Source organism: Danio rerio, chromosome 20, assembly GCF_052040795.2.
Source record: "Danio rerio strain M-AB ecotype USA chromosome 20, GRCz13ab, whole genome shotgun sequence".
Lineage (NCBI taxonomy): Eukaryota > Metazoa > Chordata > Actinopteri > Cypriniformes > Danionidae > Danio > Danio rerio.
The window spans coordinates 4,627,501-4,655,354 of NC_141040.1; the positions used below are offsets into that span (position 1 = coordinate 4,627,501).

At 40.1% G+C, this 27,854-nt stretch overlaps 2 long non-coding RNA genes across 2 annotated transcripts; both read right to left on the bottom strand.

The window, feature by feature from the left end:
• Window positions 1-8,051: 8,051 nt before the first annotated feature.
• LOC147832098 (uncharacterized) lies at window positions 8,052-10,786 on the bottom strand. Its single transcript, XR_015519247.1, has 2 exons — window positions 10,524-10,786; window positions 8,052-10,329 (listed from the first exon to the last, which is right to left on the bottom strand). It is a non-coding gene; the product is annotated as an uncharacterized LOC147832098 (long non-coding RNA).
• Window positions 10,787-17,836: 7,050 nt separating this feature from the next.
• Window positions 17,837-21,226, bottom strand: LOC141379525 (uncharacterized). The gene is made up of 2 exons (XR_015518150.1): window positions 20,886-21,226; window positions 17,837-20,124 (listed from the first exon to the last, which is right to left on the bottom strand). It is a non-coding gene; the product is annotated as an uncharacterized LOC141379525 (long non-coding RNA).
• Between the last annotated feature and the right edge of the window lie 6,628 nt (window positions 21,227-27,854).

Consider the following 27,854-nt stretch of genomic DNA (forward strand, 5'->3'; position numbering starts at 1 on the left):
CAAATAAAATTCGTCCCAGTATGTGAGCCTTAAAGCCTGGTTTATACTTCTGCATCAAGTGACCGGCGTAACCAACGGCGCATGCAACGCGCGTAGCTGTGCATTTATACTTCTGCGCGCTGTCTCTGTTGGTCTGCATTAACACTTCCAAAACGCTAGTTGGCAGTAAATTGTGTTAATGTGTCGCTGTGTTGAGGTTCTTCGCCTGTGTTTTGTTCTTTCTGAACCGGGATGTACAAGTGGCTTAAACTCGCTCATTTTGAGGCAGGAACCGGCGAACGTGCAACAACTTTAACTATGAGGTAAGCACAAAACAAACTTTCCTTCAAGGGGCTCCTTCGCGGGACTCCACACTTGTAAACAATCGCTCCATCAGGCTCGCACCTCCCCGCCCAGACTCGTCAGCGCTACCAAGGTGACCAATCACAGAGCTTGCGCTACGCGTTGTTGCGACGTGTAGTTAAATTTTTTTGAGAGGTGCTCGTCAACGAAGGCGTAGGGCTATGCGTCAGCACCGTAGCATACGCGTGCGTTTAACCAAAAGTATAAATCAGCCTTAAGTCCCTGGGCATCATTGTAGGACGCCCGATCAACCTACCTACCTGTACACTGTTTATACCTCTTACTTCCTTCCCTTTCCTCCCACTGTTCCCTTACCATCTCTTCCATCCCTACAATAAAGGCTAGCTCAAAGTGTGGCGTGGTCCAGTCTGGTAAAAGTCAACCAAGTTACAATGGGTTTACTCACTTTTTATGTAAAGTCACCTTGTTTACACACTTTTTAAAATTTAAATGAACCAATTGCTTTATATAGTGTGCTCTACATGGTTGCTCATAGATTTAACAGATGCTTCAAGAACCGTTTTATGTAAGGTGACTTCATCCAAACCGTGTTGTGTTTGACACATCTGTTCAGTTTGCGGATGACTATGAAATGCTCATGGGAAAGTTTTTTGATGACCGAAGACGCAATGATTAATCAGGGTAAAAGGTCAAATGCCGCCATGCAGGTTTGGTTTGGGCTGAACTGCATTAGCAGTCACCACACCTTCTGTAAGCTGATTTTTGATTGAAATAAACCTTTGACTCTTGAATGTAAAATATAAATTCACACCCTCATATAGCAGCTGGATTTAATGTCTGTTTTCGCCACCTCTGAGATAAAAAAGACACTTCCTTTGTTACGTGCTTTCAGCGAAATCTCCACACCCAAGTTTCTTTGCATGCGTAAACTGACCACAACACCCAAAACCACAAGGCAAGAATCAACTTCGATTAATTACAGCGGCCAACATCAGTTAAATACCAGAGGTGTGACATGTCAGGTGATAATTAGGTCCATGGGAAGCCGCTTCAGGTATACTGTATTGTTGTGACAAGAGCCTTGACATTAAAAACGCAGGAATGTTCACTGAGCTTGCTTGATTTACAGTGTTTGTTGACCTGCCAACTGCCTGCTATGCATGTTGGGACGGATTGTTTTCAAGGACTTACAAAACCCACTGAGCTATTTTGCTATCTACTGACTGGAATTGAATCTTGTAAGTGACCCATTTAGGCTGCTTTATGCACAGCATAGACTGTAAACATGAAGTTGGTCAAAGTTTCTCTTCTTTGTTCCACTGCAAACGTGAAGCCAAAACATCCCAGGTATGCCAGTTGTCATTTTGCGTCAATAATGTCATTTGAAGCCAGAATCTGTAAATGATGTTTGTTTGCATTAGAGAGGGTAAGTTTATCACTTTTTGGGATCCCCCAACAAACCCAGGATCATCCTGTTTTTGAATCAGCTGTTCATTTAATGTGAAGCCAAAAAGTGATGCCAAAATAACTCGGGTATTGCAGTCGTCATTTTGCATAAATAATGTCATTTGAAGCCAGAATCTGCATATGGTGTTTGTTTACATTGGAGGGGGCAGGTAAGTAATTGGGTTTGTCACTTTTTGGGGTCCCCCAACAAACTCAGAAGCATCCTGCTTTTGAATCAGCTGTTCATTTAATGTGAAGCCAAAAGGTGAAGCCAAAATATCCCAGATATGGCAGTTGTGATTTTGCTTCAGTGATGTCATTTGAAGCCAAAATCTGTGGATGGTGTTTGTTTACATTGGACAGGGCAGTGTAGTAGCTGGGTTTGTCATTTTTTTGGATCCCCCAGCAAATCTAGAAGTGTCCTGTTTTTGAATCATTCATTCATTTTCTTGTCGGCTTAGGCTCTTTTTGTAATCCGGATTCGCCATAGCGGAATGCACCGCCAACTTATCCAGCAAGTTTTTACGCAGCGGATGCCCTTCCAGCCACAATCCATCTCTGGGAAACATCCACACACACATTCACACACACACTCATACACTACGGACAATTTAGCCTACCCAATTCACCTGTACCGCATGTCTTTGGACTGTGGGGGAAACCGGAGCACTACCTACTGCCCCACTGCCTCGCCTGTTTTTGAATCAGCTTTCTATTAATGTGAAACCAAAAAGTGAAGCCAAAATATCTGAGGTATGGCAGTTGTCATTTTGCGTTATTATGTCATTTGAAGCCAGAATCTGTGAAAAGTGTTTGATTACCCTGTTGAAAAATCCAGCTTAAACCAGCCTAAGCTGGTTGGCTGGTTTTAGCTGGTCGACCAGGCTGGTTTTAGAGGGGTTTTGGCCATTTCCAGGCTGGTTTCCAGCCATTTCCAGCCTGGTCTTAGCTGGTCAGGCTGGGAGATGACCAGCTAAAGCCAGCTCGACCAGCCTAGCCAAGCTGGGAGTCCAGCCAAAACCAGCTATATCCAGCTTAAACCAGGCTGGTCAAGCTGGTTTTTGCTGGATTCGGCTGGTCATTTTCCAGCCTGACCAGCTAGGACCAAGCTGAAAATGTCTGGAAACCAGCCTGGAAATGGCCAAAACCCCTCTAAAACCAGCCTGGTCGACCAGCTAAAACCAGCCAACCAGCCTAGGCTGGTTTAAGCTGGATTTTTCAGCAGGGTACATTGGAGAGGGCAGGAAAATAGCTAGGTTTGTCACTTTTGGAGATTCTCAACAAACCCAGAAGCGTCCTGTTATTGAATCAGCTGTCCATTTAACGTGAAGCCAAAAAGTGAACCTAAAAGTGAAGCCAAAATATCCTACTGTAGGTACGGAAGCTGTCATTTTGCGTCAATGATGTCTTGAAATGATGATGTTTTGAGTGAAAATCCCGGAGTTTAACTGGTTAAAGTACATATATTAATACTCATCCTAATGATCATCTCGAAAGGACATGTTTAGGCACACATCGCTACGCAGGCAGCTCAGTAGGTTTCCAATTTCCATAACTCATTTTTCATTCCTTCCTATTTGAGTGTTGCGATTATTTCCCAGGAACCCGATTTCCTGTTTGTCTAAACAATATTCCACACCTCTGATCTCACATCCCTATCAGATATCATTGTGTGCAGACTTGTGACTTGTGTGAGAACTATCTGTTAAAGTCCTGCGGTGAGTCAGAATGTCAACATGTTTTTTTTTTCTCCCCCCACCACCTCCGTTTAGACCAGATTAACTTGTCAAACGACTGGTCCTCTGCGCCAGACTGGTCTTCTGAACGGATCTTAGCGTCTGATCCTTCATGGACCAATGGCAGAGGCTTAAAAAAAGTACAGGCTTGATCAGAAGGGGACTGCGGATTTAGCATCGGTTTACCTGGATATGGATTAGCGCCATCAGGTGTGTGGTCGACTTTCAGAGACACACATAGTCTTGATTGTTTTTCAAGAGTGAGACATGTGTTTGTATGCATTGAGGGATGTACGGACATTACCAAAAAAGACACAGGGATTAAAGTACAAACACGTGTCATACCTGCTCCTGTTTTTTTTTTTTGTGCTCCACTTTAATTGGTAATTATTTTTCAGGGTTAATGCCTTCATTCAGACTGTCAGTGTGTCGTCAGTAGCAAAGGATTAGGAGCCCCAGGGAGACGAGCAGGGGAGATGAGACACTGGCAACGGGAGGACAGCTCGTTTTTACACAGGCAGAGAGGGAGGACAGCTCATCTTTGATCCGGCAGGGGCTTTCGCAGGCCAGAGGGGTGACAGCTGCATTTTCTTTAGCCCACATTTGAATTTGAATTCTATCTTATGATGCAGCTATGTGCCGGCTTGGCAGGGCAGTGGGGTAATCTGCTCCATACAAACGCCCGGGCTTTCTTCCTGTGTGCCCTCACAGAGATTTAAGTAATTAAACTTAAATTGAATGCATAAAAAAAACCTTCACTTGTACCGGTGGCTGTCTTGCTCGTGCCAAGAGTGAATAGTCAGGGCTGTCCTCTCTCTCTCTCTCTCTTTAATCCCTCTTACTATTTCTGCCCTCCTGACTCTGGCTGGCCTCGCAATGGAAGCTCGGCATTCCTCTCCAGACATCATCTTCTGCGTGAGCTGGAGAAGCAAACTTCTGAACTCCCACATTTAATTGGAATAAACATATGGGCTGGTACTGTGGAGAATTTCATGCAGGACATCATACGACACAAGCATGCTGATTTGATTTGATCTACATATATGAGTAAACCCCGCAGATAATATAGGAATTTTGGCCACTTTAGGCAGTTATGCGGCACTGGTGGTATTCCGTCGGCCCAAACAAAATGAATGTGAGCCTGAAGTGGCCCACATGTACAATGGAAAAGGTGGGCCAAAGATTCAAATTCATATTTGGGCTATTTAAAGCAAAGATTTGGCACTTATGGCACAATGTAATCTGAATGAGCCCAATGTGGCCCACGTGGATAAATTTGGCCCAAATGATGGAGGACAAATGTGGGCCACAGTTGGCAGAAATGTGGCAGAGTCATTTAGGGGCAATCTGGGTCTAAACCTAAAGTGGCTCACATGTGTAGGTCCAAATGTGGCCCAGTTATCTTAAGACATATGTGGGCCACTTTTGGCAAATATTTGGCACAGTAAGCTCTGGCTAATGCGGCTGTGAGCCTAAAGCGGCCCAGAGAAAATAAAAATAAAAATTGTCCCAGTTATTTTAAAACATATGTGGGCCAATTTTGGCAAATATTCTGCACAGTAAACTCTGGCTAATGTAGCCGTTAGCCTATAGTGGCCCAGAGAAGATATGGAAAATGTGGCCCAGTTATCCTAAAACAAATGTGGGCCACTTTTGCCAAATATTTGGCACAGTTGGCTCTGGGTAATGTGGCTGTGAGCCTAAAGTGGCCCAGAGAAAATATAAAAAAATTTGGCCCAGTTATTTTAAAACACATGTGGGCCAATTTTGGCAAATATTCTGCACAGTAAACTCTGGCTAATGTGGATTTGAGCCTATAGTGGCCCAGATAAGATATGACAAATGGGGCCCAGTTATCCTAAAACAAATGTGGGCCACTTTTGCCAAATATTTTGCACAGTTAGCTCTGGGTAATGTGGCTGTGAGCCTAAAGTGGCCCAGAGAAGATATAGCAAATGTGGCCCAGTTATCTTAAAACATATGTGGACCACATAGACTAAATTCACCATCATGAAGAAAAGTGCTTGCTTTAGTTGGGCTCATAGCCCTGAACCTCTTAATATACTTTTTCTTTTGGGCTGCTGGAATTTTTAAGAACTTTGCTTGAAAAGTTTGTTCATTACAGCAAACAAAATTAAGTTAGGCACAACTTGTGATGAAACAATGTAATTCAATGATATTTAACCCATTATTAGAAGTAATATTCCAGATCTGGGCCAGAAGAAATGCAAATTGTGGCCCAGAATAGGGTCAGTTCTGATTGAATTGTTTGAATTCTGGCTGATATGTTGTATTGCTTTTTAATTGTGGCCCAGATCCGGCAAACAGGAGCAGACCGCCCTTAGTGCCATTAATCCATGCGGTATGTGGGCTGGATGTAAATGTCTGGTGTGGGCCGGATTTGAGCCACATGAATTTTGCTAGCTGGGCCCTTACAAATCTTTTCTGTTCGTAGCTAACAGGAGTGGCACCCGGTGTGGCCTTCTACTGCTGTAGCCCATCTGCTTCAAGGTTCGACGTGTTGTTCAGAGATGCTCTGCATACCTTGGTTAGAACGAGTGGTTATTTGAGTTAATGTTGTTTTTCTATTAGCTCGAACCAGTCTGGCCGTTCTCCTCTGACCTCTGGCATCAACAAGGCATTTACGCTCACAGAACTGATATCCAATGAATATTTTCTCTTTTTTGGACCATTCTCTGTAAACCCTAGAGATAATTGTGCATGAAAATCCCAGTAGATCAGCAGTTTCTAAAATACTCAGACCAGCCTGTCTGGCATCAACAACCATGCCACGTTCAAAGTCACCCGAATCTCCTTTCTTACACATTGTGATGCTTGGTTTGTCTACATGCCCAAATACATTAAGTTGGCTGTTGGTTATTTTAAATAACCTGAATCAACACAATTCTTTGTTTTTTTCGGGTAAGCAACTTAATTGTTTTATATTTAATCTACTTAAATTTGTAAAAACAACTAAGATAACTTAATTGATTTGTGTTGGAACAACATAAAAGAATTGTGTGGAACCCTGCATTTTTTTTACAGTGTATTTAACACTACAAGCTGATAAGTTGAATCAAAGAATAATCTGAAACATTGACGCTGAGAAATACTTAGTTAAGGGTATATTTACATGACAAATATTATATAAATCACAATGCAGAGGAGTTTCCTTTTGTGATAACATTTTGTGTGTACAGATTCAATCCCCATGACATGACTTAGGCTACATCCACATTTAATTCAAGACATTTTGGTTAGTTATTTATTATTTAAAACTTGAAAGTGCCACAAAAAATATGTAGTAAAACATTATTTACTGTCATCATGGTAAAGATAAAATAAATCAGTTATTAGTAATGAGTTATTAAAACTATTATGTTTAGAAATCGGTTGAAAAGATCTGCTCTCCGTTAAACAGAAATTGTGAAAAAAATAAACAGGAGGGCTAATAATTCTTACTTTAACTGGATATATATATATATATATATATATATATATATATATATATATATATATATATATATATATATATATATATATACATATATAATATTCTTGGACTATAACTGCAACTATTACTGTTTAGAAGTTTTTACTAGTATTATCATATGGGTCTAACAGAATCCTGAAAGCATTTAGAAATAGGGTGCAAAAATTTGGATCACAAAAACTTTTGTGCACAGATGTGCTTTTTTTTTTACAAACTGTCATCACTATTGGCCTGGCATTTTTTTGCAGATCCATTTGAAAATGGATTGCTTTGACAGCCCTGTTGTCTGTATGCAAACTTTCAAAAGAGGCAAAGGAAACACATTGTTTTTGTGTAAACATACTCGGAGATTAACATTTTAAGAACCCTTTATTTTTGCTTTTGTGCTCAACTGTGGATTGAGAACAATGGCACATTTAGTGATGTGATCTACATCTATTCAGGTCAAAATAATCAAGAATTTGGCCAGTTTTTGCGATCCACTATCATAGTTTCTGTTACATATTAAGTATTATATGATAAACATCATTAAATATTAAGTGCTGGACATACTAAACATATCAACGTAAGATCGCAATCCCAAAAAGAGTTGGGAGTGGAAATGTTTTTGAATAATCAGCTGACATCACACAAGTGAAAGAAAATAAGGGCTGTATTTCTTTTTTAAAATGTACTGTATGACGCATAAACCTGTAGAATTTAGGCAGCAAACAAGTAGCTGATGATCACAAAGTGCGTATAATCTAATAACAATACTGCTGCAGAAATGAAAGTAAATTAAAATGCAAAAATTTTATAAACAAATACATAAATATTTAAATTACATTAAGGATTCAATGACATTATAAGATCATTCAAAACTACCCAACAGAAAACACAACATCATAAGACATTAATATTAGGTTAGATTTAGATATTAGGTTAGATCAACATCTAAGGACAAAGTTATTTTGACGTCTGATTACGGCGCGAAATGGTGTTGATATTTGGTTGATTTTAGGTTGTGTTGGACAGTGACCAAAATCCAACGTCGAGCCAACCTCTTTGTAATGTGGCAATGCTGACAAAAGAGGTGCGGATCCAAATGCAGGTTTATTAACAAGAATAATCGAGCAAGCAACGGTCAACACAGGAGCAAACAGGTGCATAGAGAGAATCCAGAGTCATAGTCAAAATAACAGGTGAGTAGTTAGAAGGCAGGCAGCAGACAGGAATAAACACTAAATTAAAGCAACGGTCTATCAAGGCAAGACAAGGAAAACACATCACAATGTTTACATTGCAACTAAACAAGACTCAGCACTGATGTGTGAGTGTATGCGTGCTGTATATATAGTTCTTGTAATGAGTCCGTAACGATTCTCCGGCTGTGTGTGTCGGTGCAATCAGTGGAATCAGGAACAGGTGCGTGTGAGCGTTGCATGACTAGATCTTGTAGTTCATATAATGGTGGATTTGTAGTTCTATGGCGATCTGTGTGTTTACCAGCAATTAGATTGCTGGTGATTGTGACATTCTTAAACCAACGTCATACTGACGTCAAATGCTGTCATTAATTTGAAAAGTATGGCAACCAAAATGATCTGATAGATGTTATATTGCTAACGTCCACACAACATCAAGCTGTGACTTGATCATTAAATGTTTATTTTTTGTTTTTCTTTTAAGTTGCGTTGGAAATGCAACATCTGTCCGATGTTGGACATTGACGGCGGCCTGATGATGAGTTCGGACGTCGACCTGATTTTCATTTACAAACAAAATACAATGTCCCACGACGTTGTTCTAAAATGTCAATCTGACGTCATGTTGACATCCTGTGCCTGCTGGCAATACATTCATAGTTGTTTTCAACCCAAGCTCATTCTGGAAACGTAGCCCCGCGGATGTTTCTGGAGACCGCGATTTACCTGGCCAAAGGTACGTATGGCCGAGTTTAGTTTTTTCGAGCAAACGCTGCGGTGACTCCGCTCCTCCTCTTCGCGCTTGCCGGCTGCCGGCTCGCCTCCGTGTGGAGGGCTTTCCCGCTGCAACCAGTTTGTCCGCTTAGCTTGCAGCGTTACGTTGGCGGAGCGGAGGCCCGGAGGAGGAGGAGCCAGCCACGGGGACGTCCGGGATCAAGTCCGGGGAAGAGCGGTTCCAGAAATCAGGTAAAATGAAAAACAGAATCCAAAAAATAAGGGCGAGAACGCGGCGAGATCCGAAAACGCAGTCGAAAAACAAGGGCTTTTGCTTTTTTTTTTTGTGGACGGCTTTTGCAAACCGTCGCTTGGGTTTATGGAAGAAGGAGGAGGAAGAGGAAGGAGGCCGGCCGCCTGGTCGATCATTCAGTCGTTCAGCCAGTCAGTCAGACGGACGGTCGCTCCACAGCGGCCTCCGGCGGCTTTTCACACGAGAACAGCGTGGGTGCAAACGGCGCGCGCTCCCGAGAGGCATTCGAGACGCGAAAAAGCTCGCACAGCAACCTCTCGCGAAACAAAAAACAAAAACTGCTCGAATACGTACCTCCCGGGACGTATTTCGTGGTCTGCAGAAACGTCCGCGGGGCTACGTTTCCATAATGAGAACGGGTTGGTTGTTTTGCATACACTCAAAAAAAATAAAAAATCCCGCAATACCTGATTTGTTGCTTTACAATTACAATTCAATTGCGTACTTATTTTTTAAGCCCTTATTGTGTCACCAAGTCTTCTCCCCCTACCCACCCCCCCCCCCCAATTTTCCCATATATAATTGTGAGGATGGTACATTTAGCACCTTAAATGTAAAAAAAAAGAAAATAAATATGCATTATTTTTCACATGATTTCCTTGTAAAGTTTAAATAATTAATAATTAATAAAAACACCAATGGGTAAATTGGGTTTAATGTAAGAGCTTTGGAACATATAATCATATGAGAAGACTATATTGTGTTCTTGATTATATTTTCACAGTAGTATCATTAGTCAGACACCGTAAAGTGAGGTAGATTTGCCTACCATTTGCTTTAAAAGAACGTTGTTTGTTGGAATGTTTAGCATGTGCAGGCAATTTAACGAAACAGACTGGAGGCCCCACATTATTACAGTGAAGGGTGGGGGTTCAACACATCTAACATGAAATACCCCTGTGAAAGTCTGTGGCCTTAAGCGTAATACCTTTAATGTGACCAAAATCTTTTATTGTATCCAAACGGTTCACACGGAGGCTCCTGTGATTACGTTCAGCCGAACCGTTGACAGGATGAGAAGAGATAAGGTCCGATTTGGCACAGTCTTCCATCACAGGCGCCTCGGCGGCCGACGTGCGGATCCCACATCAAAGTCTGAGTGGAAAAAGTCTTGCGGGGATGACCTGTTATTGCAAACAACTAATAAAGACAGAAGACAGACAAAAAAAAAAAGAAACGAAGGGGGAATTGATTGTACGCTTATATACATGGCCGGCCCAGGTTTGTGAGCTAATTACACCCTATATGTCTCAGTGGGCATTATATGTGTATGTTTTCATTTACAACACAAGAGACCTCCAAGGCCTGGACAAAAAATCCCATTTAATAGTTACCTGTCAAGCGTAATTAACTGTGCTTTTCTCATCCCATGCTTTTTCATGGTGCCTGCAGCGAGACGTTCCTTTCGAGTTGTGTCTGTCTCAGCGCCTTTGCCACCCAAAAGCTCGGAGACGGCTTTAATTGCAACACGGCGACCACAAGAAACGCACAAAAAAATCCTCATAAAAGTATAGAAAAGCTGGCCGCGTTCCCAATGAGGGCAGCAAATCATGGAGTAATTACAGGTAAGCGACCTCTCCATCTCAGACGGCTCTACGGGGAGGGAGATTTCTCAATATTTTATGTACGGTCACAGCTCGTGTTGTGCTTATTGTTTGAGGCTTGGCTGCGGGCCCACAGGCGGTGCCCTGTTCTCTGGAAGAGATAGAAGTTCGCCAGCGAGTAATATTGGCAAGGCTGGCCACATTCATTATTCAATTAATTTAACCGCTTTATTCGCTCTGTTCTAATTTGTTTCTCAACCATTTGCACAAGGGAAGAAATTATTACTCTGTATTTTTGCCTTTTGCAATACATATATGCTCTTAAATCTTCTCTGTGAATGAGATTTTCATTCTGAAAACGTAGCCCTATATACATTTCTGGAAATCACTAATTATCAAACCAGAGGTAGGTATGTCTGCATTTCGACTTTAAAGAGCCCATATTATACATGAAATAGGGTCATATCTTGGTTGTAAGGGTCTCCAACAACAGTCTAATATGCATGCAAGGTCAAAAAACACTTTCATGGTCTTATAATCTGCATTTATTTTTACCTAATTATCCCAGCGACTCCCGTATGAATCGTCCAGTGATTCATTCGTTCCCAAACCCCTCCTTAGCGCAAAGCTAATCTGCTCTGATTGGACCAATGACAGTCTGCTGCGATTGGTCGACTGCCTTCAGTCAGAGAGTGAAATGCCCAACAGCTAATCAGCAATATAAAAGTAATCACAGTTCATACACACTCTATAGTATAGGCGTGGATTTTAGCTGTCAGTGGGTCAATGTAAATACAGACCATGGACTTGAAAATACAGACGACTGACTATTTTATTGAGCAAAAACTGTCGAGGAGATCTCCTAGCTTGTCTCACTCTGCTCTTTTCACAGACACACACACACATATTGCCCTCGTCCTTGCGCGGGCGCACACACACACAAAAACACACACACACACCTCCGGACGACAACGCGCACACACACACACACAAACACACACACATACCTCCGGACGACAGCGCACGCACGCACACACGCACGCACACACTACCCTCGTCCACGGAGCTCCGTAAACAAAGCAGCACGCGTCGCGTTTTTAACGTGGCTTTGCACGCAATAAGAGAATATAGCGAGTTAACCTGACACAGTACACGCGGTTACAAGTAACAAGTCACAACTAAATACATTTGCAAGCTAGAGTAAACGAGGCAACAACTTTAATCGCACGTACTTACACTTGAGAAATGGAGGAAGAAACCCATCCTGACTTCCATCAGTAAGTTACTCTTTACTGATCCTTCCTTTAACAAACGCCGATGAAGTATTCTTTGTAGCATGTAGTTTCCAGAAGTTTCCTGTAGTTTCCAACTGATTGGTTATAATGCTGAGGTTTCATCTTTGGGTAGAGACTCAATATATCCATCTGCAGTGTGACTTCAATCGACCGGCATGTTTGTGTGTGTGTGTGTGTGTCTGGGTTTCTATGTCAGAGGGCGGGGCCGCAGGTTTGAAATCTCCCGGGTTTGCGCATGCACGTGAATAACTTGGTTTCGTTCGTACGTCATGGCGAAACACCTAATGACTCGGTATCAAGGCGACTCGTTTGAAGCACTAGGAGTCGACTCTTTTTTTAGATGAATCAACCGTTTTAAACACTGTACTCTTACAGATTTAAGCCTAAGCTGGATACTTCACTTCACTTAGAGCTGTGTTACACACTACATGGAGGGGAATTTTCAAAAACCCATAATATGGGCTCTTTAAAACGAATGCTACCAGGCGGTATGACAATGTTCCTTTTTAGGCTTACCAGCTGACGGCTTACCTCTGTGTGGACGGCTTTTCCGCTGTTACCAGTTGTCCAGTGGCTCATCATGTAAGTACACAGGCTTGTGACCTGGAGCGGAGTTGACTACGATGGCGGGATTCGAGTGTGGCAAAGAATAGTTGCAGAAAGCAGGTAAGACAAAAACAAAGGCCAAAAAATTGAATGAGCAAGTAAAAAACATGGTGAGTATGTGATAAGATCTGAAAGTGTGGTAAAAATCAGGCTGCCGTGAGGGCTTTTCTTTTTTTCTGGATGGGTTTGGAAAGCACTGTCGGTTGGGTTTATGGAAGTCAGGGGCGGACTGGCCATCTGGCAATTCTGGCAAATGCCAGAAGGGCCGGACCATTTTTTAAATGTGGGCCAGTATGCTATTTTTTAAATGACTTTTTTTTAATATATATTGTTTTTACATGTTTTTCTCTTGCAAGATGTGAATATGATGATGATGATGATAGTAATAACAATAATAATAATAAATGTTAAGCGTTGGCCCAATCGGCAATGGTTGACTGGTTTTGAGATGGGCAGACCCAATCAGAGGTTACATGGACGTAATCAAAATCTGGCAAGAATGTCAAACAAACAGTAAGTGCAACACAAGCTAATTGTCAGGGATGGACCGTTAAAAAAAAAAAGAAAAGGCGGTGCCGAAAACCCCAGAAAACGCAAAAAATTGCTCTAAAATCAGACGCTGTCAAATGCATAACATTAACTGAAATAGACTGGAAAGGACACTGTTGACAGCAAGAAGGTCGATGGTTCGTACCTCAGCTGGTTAGCTGGTGTTTCTGTGTGGAGTTTGCATGTTCGCATGGGTTTCCTCCCGGTTTCCCTCACAAGTCCAAACACATGTGCTATAGGTGAATTGGGTAGGCCTAATTGGCCATAGTGCATTTCAAGAGTTCACACTTAGCTGATGATTGATAGTAAAGCTAGTTTGGCGTGCAATCCCGGGAGAGAGCCCTGAGCTTATAAGATCCTCGAGCCCTGAGCTCCCTCCCGTTGCAAGGCTTGAGGGGAGTTTGAGCTCAGGTAGATCTCGATGACTCCCCTTCTTGCTTGTTGTAGCTAAGTGTCGGATATGGATGCTGAAAGGTGTACTCAGAGTTTAGCTAATGTATTTTGGATTAATTGTTTAGACTGCTTGTTTTTGAACTGTGGGAGGAAACCGGAGGACCCGGGGAAAACCCACGCGACCACGGGGAGAACGAGCAAACTGCGCACAGAAATGCCATCTGGTTTGGAAAGGAATTAAACCAGGGGCATTCTTGCTGTGAGGCAACAGCGCTAATCGCTGGCCACCGTGACGCCCGTTTGAAAGGAGGGAAAGTAGGGTTGGGTGGGGGGGGGTTCTTCAAGACGAAGATATTGAGATGAGAAAACTCTGGTTATTTATAGTGAGTTAAGGATCGTCTGATAGGATAATCAGTCATTAGCTAAAGTTGGAACAGCTGTGAACAATCATAAGCACGTGATCCTCTCGAAATTTGTTTATGAATAAAATTCATGTATGTGAATGTGTGTATAGGGGTTTCCCAATGATGGGTTGCAGCTTGGAGGACATCAGCTGCGTAAAATATGGTACTGCTTACATCATGTCACCATCTGTACAACAATATAAGTAGTGAGTGTGCGTGTCTGTGGATGGGGCTGTGTCGGTGTGGTAATGTGGGCTGGTGTGGCTACAGTGCCAGGGCTGATTTTTAGTCCCAGTCCGCCCCTAATGGAAGTGGTTGTGCGCTGGTCAATTGGTGCTTTTGAAAACACTATTGGTTGCAAATGGCTGCAATATAACAGAGAGAAAAATTGAAGGGGATCTGAACCCACTGTATATTACTGTATTTACTTAATTCTGTACTTTACCCTACCCAGGCACTCAATCAATCAGATTTATTTTTATATAATTTTTTGACTTCCATTCCCACAGCATATTCTTTTTTTGTGTGTTAAAGGTGCGAGACGCAGTATAGTGGACAGTATGTTTCCCCAAGAAGGTGACATTGTTGAAAGAAAGTGGATGTTCTTCTGACTCCACACCCTCAGCCATTCCTCTGTAGGACATCTCTGCCTACAGGGCTCGGCGAGAGGCAGCACGGTGTGTGGGAAAGCGTCCCTCCTTCAGATGCCTCACAGCTATTTCCACAGTTTGCATAATAACCGGCTACATGGGCTTCTTTCTAGAAAGAGTTTCCTGGTAAGTGGAGCAGCGGAGCTTTCTCTGGAGACACACGGAGATTCCAGCAGGAGTGGGGGGAAATCGCAAAGTTACGCTATAAAAAGAACAAAACAGTGAAGTCTTGCTGTTTTAATGATAATTTCGGTAACTTTTCAAAAGGAGGCTCGCAACAACCGAGCAACAATGAGCAAGGGACTGATATGTGAAAGTAGAATTATTTAATTAGCCCCTATGAGTAATATTTTTGTGTGTGTGTGTGTGTGTGTTTTCTTTTGTGCTGGCCTCTTTTGAGGAGAAACTCTTCTTGGTTGAAATAATTCATTATTTTTCTTTAACTTTTATTTGTGTTGTCGTTCTCCAAAGCAATGTCTGCTAGTCCTGGTTTGAAACATGAAGGGTTTTTTGTGTTTCGTGGAATGTGTTCAACCTGCTCTCACTTGACGATTGTGGTTTTGCCAACAACTTTGGTAAACTTAAAAAATAAATCCGCAATACAAGTAATACAAAAATAAAACATATTGTTAATAAAACGTTGAAGATTCCAGGGGCGTCATGTACTTTCCCAATACACAATTAACCTGCACATTATGAATTGTGGTTGATTACCAGTCCTGTGAAACATAGAACTTAAGAAATTAACCATTCATTCATTGTCCTTCCATTTAGTCCCTTATGTATCAGGGGTCACCACAGCGGAATGAACCGCAAACTATTCTGCCATATATTTTACACAGCGGATGCCCTTCTAGCCACAACCCAGTACTGGGAAACACCCAAACACACTCTCATTAACACACAAATTCATTCATTCATTTTCTTGTCGGCTTAGTCTCTTTATTAATCCGGGCTCGCCACAACGGAATGAACCGCCAACTTATCCAGCAAGTTTTTATGCAGCGGATGCCCTTCCAGCCGCAACCAATCTCTGGGAAACATCCACACACACACTCATACACTACAGACAATTTAGCCTAGCCAGTTCACCTGTACCGCATGTCTTTGGACTGTGGGGGAAACCAGAGCACCCGGAGGAAACCCACGCGAAGGCAGGGAGAACATGCAAACTCCACACAGAAACGCCAACTGAGCCAAGGTTTGAACCAGCGAGCTTCTTGCTGTGAGGCGACAGGACTACCTACTGCTTCACTGCCTCGCCACACAAATTCATACATGGCCATTCAATTTAGTTTATTCAATTTACCTGTACCGCATGTCTTTGGACTGTGGGGGAAACCGGAGCACCCAGAGGAAACCAACGGCAACATGATAAGATGCATACTGCACACAGAAATGCCAACTGACCCAGTCGGGACTAGAACAAGCAACCTTCTTGCTGTGAGACGACAGTGCTAACCACTGAGCCACCCTGTCGCCCATTAGAAAAACAGATGATCAATTATAAAAGACAATCATTTGAAGTAGGGATGTCCAGATCTGATCACGTGATCGGAAATCGGGCATGATCGGACTGTTTTAGGATTCAAATATATACAGTTAAAGTCCAAATTATTATTTCTGTTTAATGGAGAGCAGATTTTTTCAACACATTTCTAAACATAATAGTTTTAATAATTAATTTCTAATAACTGATTTATTTTATCTTTGCCATGATGACAGCAAATAATATTTGACTAGATATTTTTCAAGACACTTCTATACAGCTTAAAGTGACATTTAAAGACTTAACTAGGTTAATTAGGTTAACTAGGCAGGTTAGAGTAATTAGGCAAGTTATTGTATTATGATGGTTTGTTCTGTAGACTGTCGAGAAAAAATATAGCTTAAAGGGGCTAATAATTTTGACCAGAAAATGTTTTATTATTATTATTATTATTATTATTATTATTATTAAACTGCTTTTATTCTAGCCGAAATAAAATAAATAATCTGTCATTTTCATAATCAGTCGTTTTTGTTAATATTATATTAATCCAAACCATTAAAAAAAACATCTGAAACATATACTAATACATTAGGCTGTGACATTTATTTATTTATTTATTTATTTATTTTTGTATGTTATCTATGCATTTGTTCATTAATATATTTTTTGTAATTTGCACTTTCGTTCCTTTAATTAAAGGTATTTGTCTAAATGTACTGTACAAGTGAATTAAACTTACACTGTAAAAAATGTTGGGTTCCTCACAATAGATTTGTGTTAGGACAACATGAACAAATATAGGTAACTTACCTATAAATTGATACCTTTACAAATTAAAGTGGATTGAACATAAAACAATCAATTTGTCCCAAAAAAACCTTAATAAATGTTTAGTTTCAATGCATTTTAAATAAGTACAGTAGTTTAAACATACAACAAACATCGATTTATTTTATTAAGTGTATTGTAGTAAGAATCAATGCAAAATTTACAAAATAATTTTAAAAATAACTAAATTATTACCTGTCAAATTTACACTGCAGTATTACCACAATTTTAGCTAGATTCAAGTCAGAAAATGGGGAATGCAAATTATTCATTCATAAATTTTCTTTTTGGCTCAGTCCCTTTATTAATCGCCACAGCGGAATAAACCACCAACTTATCCAGCACATTTTTACGCAGCGTATGCCTTTCCAGCTGCAACCCATCTCTGGGAAAGGAATTTATCAGTCAAAGAGGTGCTACACTCAAAATACATGTTTTTGCTGCTTGTTCAAACTACTTAATTAAGATGAGCTGAAACAACACAATTCTTGAGTGTTTTTGGAGAGACAGCTTAATTGTTTTATGTTCAATCAACTCAAAATTGTACAAACAGTAAGTTAACTTAATTGATTTGTACCAGAATGACATGAAGGGACTGCGAGGAACCCAGCACTTTTTACTGGTTAAATTTTTTTACACAACACTCTCAGCTGAGGATTCCTGGTGAAATGTCTCTCACTTTTAACATAGTTTAGTTTAAAATACCAACAATGCTAGTGGAGTTACGCAAACCACAAAATTAGCAAAAAGGGAAACATTTAGCCAGAAAATCCGATCACAGACTCAAAGGTCAAAGGGTGAAATCCTGAGTCTATTTACACATCCATTATCTCTGAGGAAGTGTTTAAGAGCTGCCAGTCAGTCAAAGGTCAAGTGCACAGACGTCTAACACTCACTCCAGACTTTTAATAGCAGGGGAAAAGAATAAGTTACTGTATGACAAAATTAGAAACAAATTACTCACTTCTTCATAATTATATGTATTTATATTATGCAGCAATTAAGCATTTTCTTTATCAAGCTATAATCAACAGCACAAGTATCACAGTAACGCAACATTTGAGTGTGTTCCTGTTGAACAAGATCTAACTAGAGATACCTGTATTCACGCGAAAGCAGTCATCGCCAATTCTATGTCCAAACACTGATCTGAAATCATATTTTCTTAAATGAATCATGCAATTTCCATATTTTTATGTTAGGTATTAGTCAGCAACTTGCTTTTAAAAAGATTACTAGTTTTCTCCACTGTAAACAGCTATTAGTCACTTTACTGAAAAAAGTGAGTACCATTGTGGAGGATAGTAGCATCTGTGTGCAAGTCCAATATGAACTAAGGATAGCTGATGTTGTGCTGCATCTTCTTTTGTTTAAAGGTAACTGTGTAGTTACTAATGCAGTGAAAATCTGTTTGCTAATTGTACATTACAAATGAACAAATGAGTGCATTGAATGACTTTACGTTTTTGCGAGCTAAAGGTGTGTTGCAAACAATTTATTTGTGTTGAATTTAAACAAACAAATTAAGTTTCATAATGTTCAACTTAATTTGCTTGTTTAAATTCAGCCCAAATAAATTGCTTACAACCACTCAACATAAAAAATTGAGTAAATCCAATGAATCATCTTTGAATATTTTTTTTCAGTGTAGGTTTTTTGTGAACTGAGCATTGTATCAGTTGATGAAATAGGGTTATTTTCTGTAAATTTAAACAGTCCTATAAAACTTCCGTATTTTTACAGTAAATTTCTGGCAACCACTGCCGGTATTTTTCTGTAAATTTAACTTAAAATTTATAATGTAATGTAAATTAAATTTTTTTTAACAGTGTAAATAAATTTAAGCTAAATTATAAGTGTTGTGTTGATTAAACTAAACAACATTACATTAGTTTAATGTAACTTAAGTTCACTCAAATAAATATTCTTTCTTTAAGGTAACTTAACTCTGTTACGTGGAACCTGTTGACATAAAAAAGTTAATTAAAGCCAACATATTTTTTTGAGTGTAAATCTGTTGGCTTAAAAGTTTATTTAAAAAAAAAACGTGAGCTGTTAAGTTGACTTAATTAAGTTTTTAGAATTCTGCATATAGTTTATTTATTTCATAATTTTAAGGCAACAGGTTTACTCACTTTTTTCAACTAATCCCTTTACCATACACCTGGCGCAATAAAGCGAAAGACATGTTTGGCGCAATTTGTTGCTATTTTCAGACCAGCGCAACTCTAATTTTCACATTATGCACCATGTTGTTTAAATAGCAAATCCATTTGCGTCACGGATGGTTGTTTGATCACTCGTTGTTATTATTATTCATTCATTCTTTCGCTGGAAATTAGAATTGAATTTAGAAATAGTTTTGAAACAAATCTTTGCCCAACCAGTCCACATGTGTTTTGTGGACTTGGAGAAGGCATTTGATCATGTCAAAATCTTGATCATGTCACATAATGCCTTGGGGCATTATGTGGAAGGTGCTTGGGAAGTATGGGGTCAGAGGCGCTCTGTTAAGGGTCGTCCCGTCCCTGTATGACCAGAGTAGGAGTCTGGTTTGCATTGTAAGCAATAAGTCAGACTTGTTTCCAGTGGATATTGGACTCAGGTAGTGATGCCCCTTGTCACCAATTCTGTTCATACGTTTTATGGACAGAATTTCAAGGTGCAGCTTTTGGCTGGAGGGGGTCCTGTTTGGGGACCACAAGATTTCATCTCTGTTATTCGCAGACGATGTTGTTCTGTTAGCATCATCGAACATGGACCTTCAGCATGCACTGGGGCTGTTTGCTGCCGAGTGTGACGTTGCTGAGATGAGAATCAGCGTCTCCAAGTCCAAGGCCATGGTGGCAGTGTGCACTCTTATGGATAGGGTGAGGAGCTCCGACACCCGGGAGGAGCTCGGAGTAGAGCCGCTGCTCCTCCACATCAATAGAAGTCAGCTGAGGTGGCTCAGGCATCTGTTTCGGATGCCTCCTGGACGCACACCTAGGGAGGTGTTCCAGGCATGTCCCACCAGAAAGAGGCCTCGGGGAAGACTCAGGACACGCTGGAGGGACTATGTCTCTTGGCTGGCCTGGGAAACCCTCGGGATCCCTCCCTAGGAACTGGAGGAAGTGTCTGGGAAGAGGGAAGTCTGGGGTTCTCTCCTAAGACTGCTGCCCTCGCAACCCGGCCCTGGAATAGTGCAGAAAATGAATGAATGAATAAATTAATGAATGAATGAATACTAGTTAAGTCAATTGAAGTCAATGTGAATTAAACCATCTTCATTTTTGGTAAAACTTTAGAATAACGGTCCATTAGTTAATGTATATGTTAACATTAAGTATCAATAAGCTTTAAAAGCAACATTTACTAATGCATTAATAACGTTTTCAGTTGTGCTTAGTTTATGCACTGTGAGTTAACATGAACTAATGTTAACAAAGCTGAATAAATAATGTAATAAATGTTTTACTAATTGTTTGTTCATATTGGTGATTGGTGATGACACGGAGACAGACGGGATCCAAATGCAAGAAGTTTAATTGTAAAAAGTAAACAAATCCAAAACTCCAGGCTAAATCGTAGTCAAAAATCATGCAGGTTCAAAGTAACAAACAGAGTGTTTTGGCTCAGTCTTCCAAAATCCGTAGTCAAAAATAACAGGCTCAAAGGTCATAACAAAAGGCAACTCAAACAGTGAGAAAACGCTTGGTGAGGCAGCAGGTACTGGGAATACTTCGCACGAAAGCTGCGTCCCAAATGGCACACTATACACTATGCACTCATGCACTATGTACTTACACACTCAACAGGATAGTATATGTATGTAGTGTCGTCCCAAATGGCACACTAATGTTTGTTTTTCCTGAGCGGAAATTCGAACCGTTTCCCTGATGACGTTTGAGGGTTGCCAAATCAGTGAAATAAACAACTGAATTATCAAATAATACCTGTGAGTATAACCGCATTTACCATCGGGAGGCGCTATAATCACTCTCGTAGGAGAATTTTGCTTTCACCATCCAAAACAAATAAAGTTATCCAACATGTGCGTCCGATAGCTCCGCCCCTTCCGCTACGTGAGCAAACCTGTGGTCGTTGAATGTGTGAAGTGTCCATCATTACACACTTCATTTTAGCGGCTGAATGAGTGCATCATCCGGGTAATTAAAGTGCACTTATTATTTTTAGGGTTTCCAGTGTGAAAACACTACTTACACTATTTACACGATTTGGGACGTAGCTTGATTGTTTGCTGTGGCCAGGTTAATATGGCCACCAAACAGGAAGTAACCAACGAAGAATTGTCAGAATTCAGAATTCTGGTGAGGGTTCCCTCTGCTGGTTGGATGTCCTGTTAGTTACACTAACATAAACTAATTATTATTATAAAGTCTTACCTCATTTTTTGAAATATGAGTCAAACACCAGGGCCTTTTAGCTTTTTATTCAGTTATTCAGCAAAAATAAAAGTTATTCATAATATGTATGATAATTTATTGTTTCTGAATCATGTACAGTGTAATTAAGTCAGAAAAATGTCAGGAAAAAACAAACAAATGTCAGAAAAACTCAAGTTTAAAATTATTTTTACAGTAAAAAAATCAAATACAGCCATTTTTTCCAACATGTGTAATGATCTTGATTAATTCTGAACAATATGTTTATATAACATCAAATACTCTGCTTCTCTTAATTGAGTTACTCAAATCTGTTGATTTTACTCAGCATTTAAGGCATGCTATAATTTAAATGACCTAAAAATGAACATTAATCCCTAACTTTATTTGTTTCAGCGTATAATTCAAATAATTACAGTAGCCAGTTACTTTACATCATAAATAATCTCATCCAACTCTGGTGTTAGTTGAAGCGACAGACCTGTGCGCTGTCCGTTCGCCCACCAAACAGTTTTTAATTGATTGTGTGAGAGTTTAAGTAACCATAGCTGACCATGATGAATGCAGCAGGCTTCATATAATTATAGTCTTAGTTATCATTGTCACTGGTAGCTTACATCACACTGTCAAAATCTATTTTCCAGGTGATTAATAGCTATAGTTGTGGGAATACATTAGGAACGTTTAGGCTAATGAGAGAGCAGGGGTCTGCGTTTGAGGAGAGCTTCATGCTCACTAATAGCAGAAACGCAGATTTACTTAAGCTGTTCACTTTTACAAGTCTGTCGAGCGGGTTCTGCTGACGCGGTGGTTGAGGTTCGCCCTCACTCAGCATTTACAAATCATGCATTAGCTTTTAGGAACGCAGGCAATATTTGTACACTCACAAAATCACGCTTGCTGTTTGTTGATAAGCTTAAAAACACATTTGTTGAGTTTTTTTGTGACAGCTGAATTGTTTTATGTTTACTCCACTTAAATTTGTAAAAACTAATGAGTTAACTTGATTCCTGTTGTCCCAACACGAATAGATTGTGTGGAACCCTGCAATTTTTAGTGTTGAAGTCCATGACTGGAACCAAATGCTGGTACAATGTGCAATATATATGACAAATAGTCATGACAACAAATGTTTTTATGTTAATTTAAGTGAAGTTTTTAAACTAATTTCGAGAGGAGCACGCGATATAATTGACTGCAGCTGGCCGCCTATCTACACTCATTAGTTAGCCAATCAGATCTATCCTAACTTACTATAAATAGCCTAGCTAGATATTACTCCCTTATCTTCCGAAGAAACCCCCCATCCACCCCCTTTCTCCTCCTTTAAAAAGGGGAGCTCTCGAGAACCACCTGATCTCGTACTCCCCTCACATGCTCTATGGACCTGGCGGGAGCCCTGGGCTCAACTATCTCCGAGCTCAGGGTTCTCTCCCAGGACAGCATACCAAACCTGCTAACAGTTGTCAAGCAATATCTAAGTGCGAACTCTTGAAGGATTCTTTGTAAAAACTCCTGGTTGCCTTAAAATTTTAAGCTGAACCAAATAACTCTTATGAGTCCATTAAACTTATATTATGTTAAACTGACTTAAAACAGCTTGCGTAACTTATAAAATTAAGTCCAAACATGATAAGTGTAACTAATTTCTAGAGGAACATGTGATGTAATTGATCGTGGCTGGTCTCTAATGTGTAATCATTAGAGCGGATCATTTCAAACTCACTGTAAATAGCCCTTTACTCTCACATCTTCATTTTTTGAAGAATCCCCCCATCCACCCCATCTCCACCTTTCCTTCTTCACTGATCTCGTACGCCCTAACATGCTCATTGACCAGGCGGGAGCCCTGGGCTCAATTGTCTCCGAGCTCTGAGTTCTCTCCCGGGACAGCATGCCAAAGCTGCTATGATTGTCAAGCGATATCTAAGTGTGAACTCTTGAAACGTAGTTTAAGAAGTTACAATGATCTAAAATCATACGCTGTCAAGACAGAATTGATCATATAAATGTTTACAGTGCAGAAACAGAGCTCATTTTACAACTCTTCTAGAGTTAAATAATGGTACATTGTTGAGTCCATTCAGCCAATCTCCATTTCTGGCGGGAGCACTTTTAGCTTAGCTTAGCTTAGCATAAATCATTGAATCGGATTGGACCAATTTTTTTCCAAAAAAACTATTTAGCTTATTCTTGAATGCGGAAGTGCGCTCGTTTTAGCGATTTTTTTGGAACTTCCGATTTAGTTGCCTATGGGAGAAATGGCTATAAACCGCAGAAAATGTTCAAACCACTTGCTTTACAAACAAGCGTTTGCATGACTATACTGACAAAGCAGAATAACAGCTAATAGCAGCATAATGAGCTGTTTTTAACGTCAAAAAATAGAAGAGAATAAGACCAGAAATCTCAAGCCAAAAAGATTCAAATGGCCCACTCTGAAGCGAAAAATAAGGAGAATAACTTCCCTATTTAAAGCCTGACACTTCTGTAGTTACATTGTGCACTAAGACTGTCAGAATATTATTTTATTTACATTTTCTAATGCGACATGGCTAGGAATTATATACTCACTTTGCTGCTGTACAACGGCGGTCTGACGATCTTCCCTCCAGGACCAGGATTGGTGACCCCTGGTATAGACCATCATATTGGGGTAATATAAACATACCCAGTCCTTTTTTTTTCAATTTAACAATATAAAACAACCCAAGCTCATTCTGAAAACGTAGTACCGCGGACATTTCTGGAGACAGCGGAATACGTCCCGGGGTACGTACGACCATGTTTATGTTTTTCAAGCGAACGCTGCGGGGCGGTGTGACGCTGTTCCCTTTCGTGCTTGACCTTACCTCCTTGTGGAGGGCTTCCCCGCTGCAACCCGTTTGTCACCATGTACGTCGGCAGGCTCAAGATGCAGAGAGGAGTCGACCACGGCGATCGGTTTCGAGTCCGGGGAAGAGTGGTTCCAGCAATCTGGTAAGACGAAAACAGAATCCCAAAAATTAAGTGAACGAGTTTTGTAACAGGGTGAGAACGCGGCGAAATCCGAAAACGCGGTAGAAAAAAAAAATAATCGGGGCTTTTATTTTTTTGGACGGCTTTTTGTAAACTGTTGCTCGGGTTTAGGGAAGCGAGCAGGCGGGAGGGCGGGTCGATCGGTAAAATTGGTTGGGTTCAGGGAAGGAGGAGACGGGTCAGCCGATTGGCCGGTTGCGCAGTCAATCATCCGGTCAGTCGGACAGCGGCCTCCGGTGGGTTCACGCGAGAACAGAGCGGGCGCGAACAGCGCGGGAGCGAACAGCGCGGGCGTGAACCCTGCTCGCGAGAGGCGTCTGAGGTGCGAAAAAGCGCACAACAGCGGCCTCTCGCGGATTCCTGAAAACAAAAACTGCAGCCGTACGTACCCGCCGGGACGTATTCCGCGGTCTCCAGAAACGTCCGCGGGACTACGTTTCCACAATGAGCCCGGGTTGATATAAAAATGTAGAAAGTGTATCTAAAGGGTACACTTTCAAATTTGAGTTTATAATTAAAAAATACAAAAAGCACCTCTGTTTTTAGGTGTTTATTATGACACAGACAACATATATAGATATTTTAAACACTTAAATAGTGTTTTATGAAAATTCAAAGGGTTTTCTTTAAAATCATACCAAATTTTTGCATTGACACCTCTGCATGTGGATTTAGGAAGCTTTTAAGTGAAGTTTATTCATAAACTAATTTCGAGAGGATCACGTGCTTATGATTTATCACGGCTGGTCTCGCATTTGCTAATCACGATCTTCCAATCATATGAGCCCTAAGCTACTATAAATAGCCACAGTTATCAGTTCACTTTATCTTCGTTTGGAAAAAACCCCCCTCCTCCCCTATTCTCCTCCTTTACCTCTGATTGGTCGGCACGGCGGCCCAGTGGTTAGCACTGTGAGCCCCACAGCAAGAACACTGCCAGCCCTGGTTCCACAGAACCGGTGGGTGTTTCTGTGAGGAGTTTTTTATGTTCTCCCCGTGTCCACGTGGGTTTTCCCCGGGATCTCCGGTTTCCTCCCACCATCCAAAGACATTCAACATACATAACAATCAAGCTTTTGTTTAACCCCTTGTGTTCCCTTAGCTACCGCAGCAGGGGAGTTCTGAGATCCACTGAGCTCAGGCTCCCCTCTCGCTCTGCCAACGGGAGGAGGCCCCGGGCTCGAGGAGCCTTTGAGCTTGGGGCTCTCTCCCGGGACAGCATGCCAAACAAGCTTTTATAAATCATCAGCTAAGTGTGAACTCTTGATATCAGGGTAAGCAAAATCTAGGCGGAAATCCCAAAATAGCAGCAGAGTTCAACTGGTTAATAATTGAAAAGTACAAATGTGTACCTCGCAGTACCATACAGGTACAAAATTGAACCTAAAAGGTACAAAAGTGTACCCTAAAGATACTAATATCCACCTGTACAGCACAGTTTTGAAAAGGTACCACCCTTGTGACAGATTCCTTTATTTCTGAGAGTCATTTAGAGAACTGTGTTTTTTTTATCCTTGAGATGCTAAAATGCAAAATAACCCAAATCTTTCCATCTCTGCTTGTTATCTGAGCTCATCAATTACTGTCAGTTTCTCTGTCCAACTCATCTTGTGCGTTTCTTTTGTCATCCCTGGAGATAAAGTGTCACATCTCCGAATGAAAGGCCATTGAGAAAGGCGTGCTATCACCTCTCACTATAGCGATGATGACCGAGATGTTTTATCCCAGTTAGGTGATATGGTCACTCCACTGAATGACTTGCAATGAAACTCTAGCATTTATTTTGTCCTGGCTGCAATTCTGCTGTGGTGTGAAACAGCATACTGCAGCCCTTGGGACAAGTAGGGACGTGCCAGGTAATCAAAGGTGACAGGTTTCTAATGGCTGTTTAAAAGGACAACGACCTCTTCTCTTGCAAGTTCAAGTTGCCAAAAGGTTAAGTTTAGGTCTCGTTCGACTCATGTGTCTGGTTTTTGGTTAAAGATGTGGAGTTGGTAACGTCTTGAGGGTAATCCAGTCAAGTGGATGTTACAAGGTAGATTTGAAACATAGAGATTCCATTCAGTTGTTGTAAAAAAAAAAAATAATAATAATAAAAAATAATAATAATAGTAATAATAATAATAATAAGAAGAAGAAGAATATTAATATTATTATTATTAACAACAATAATAGTAATAATAATAATAATTATAATAATAATAATAATAATAGTAATAATAATAGTAATAGTAATAATAATAATAAAAATAATAATAATAATAATAATAGTAGTAACAATAATAATAATAATAATAATAGTAGTAGTAGTAGTAATAATAATATTAATAGTAATAATAATAATAATAATAATAGTAAAAAAAATAATAATAGCAATAATAATAATAATAATAATAATAATAATATAAAGTATTTAAAATATTTAAATATACTGATTAACTTGTTGATGAATGTTTTTTTTTCATTTTTAATATTTCATTTTATTATCAACAATTCTAATTAACTGATACTTATAATTGACAAGATAGATTGTCAAAAGCATTTTATCATCATTATTTTTATCATCTATCATCATTATTTTCTATAAACATTTATAGAGATGAATATACACAACCTGACAAAAGTCTTGTCATCGATCCTACAAATAATAATAAAACAAATACTGCCGAAGACCTTGGAACATGCATGGACCCAAAATTCTAGCAGAAATCAGTCACGTTTGATGAAGGAAAAATCATGGTTTGGGGTTACAACATCAACAGCCTGAGGTATCAAGACATTTGTGCTGCCCATTACATTATAAGCCACAGGAGAGGGCAAATTCTCCAGCGGGATAGCGCTCCTTCTCATACTTCAGCCACCACATCAAAGTTACTGAAAGCAAAGGAGGTCAAGGTGCTCCAGGATTGGCCGGCCTAGTCACCAGACATGAACATTATTGAGCATGTCTGGGGTAAGATGAAGAAGGAGGCCGTGAAGATGAATCCAAAGGATCTTGATGAACTCTGGGAGTCCTGCAAGAACACTTACTTTGCCATTCCAGCTTATTATTAATAAGTGATTTGAGTCATTGCAGAGATGTATGGATGCAGTCCTCCAAGCTCATGAAAGTCATACACAATATTCATTCTTTCTGCACTGCAGCATGACTTTATATTCTATACTGGACATTATTTCTGTTAAGTGACAAGACTTTTGTCTAAACAAAGTCAGACCTTACTGTCCTCATGAAATAATTAAAAAATCAAGGCATGATCATATTTTTTTTGGTCAAATAAATGTAATATAGAGGCATTTGCCTTTTAAATTAGCCACTTCTGAATCCAAATAAACAACTAGTCAAGTCAAGTTATTATTTGTTGTTCCTAAAACTTGGATGGGCGACAAGACTTTTGTCAGGTAGCTATATTTCCCAAATGATGTTTAGCAGAGCAAGGGCATTTTCACAGTATTTCCTATCATTTTTTTTTCTTCTGGAAAAAGTCTTATTTGTTTTATTTT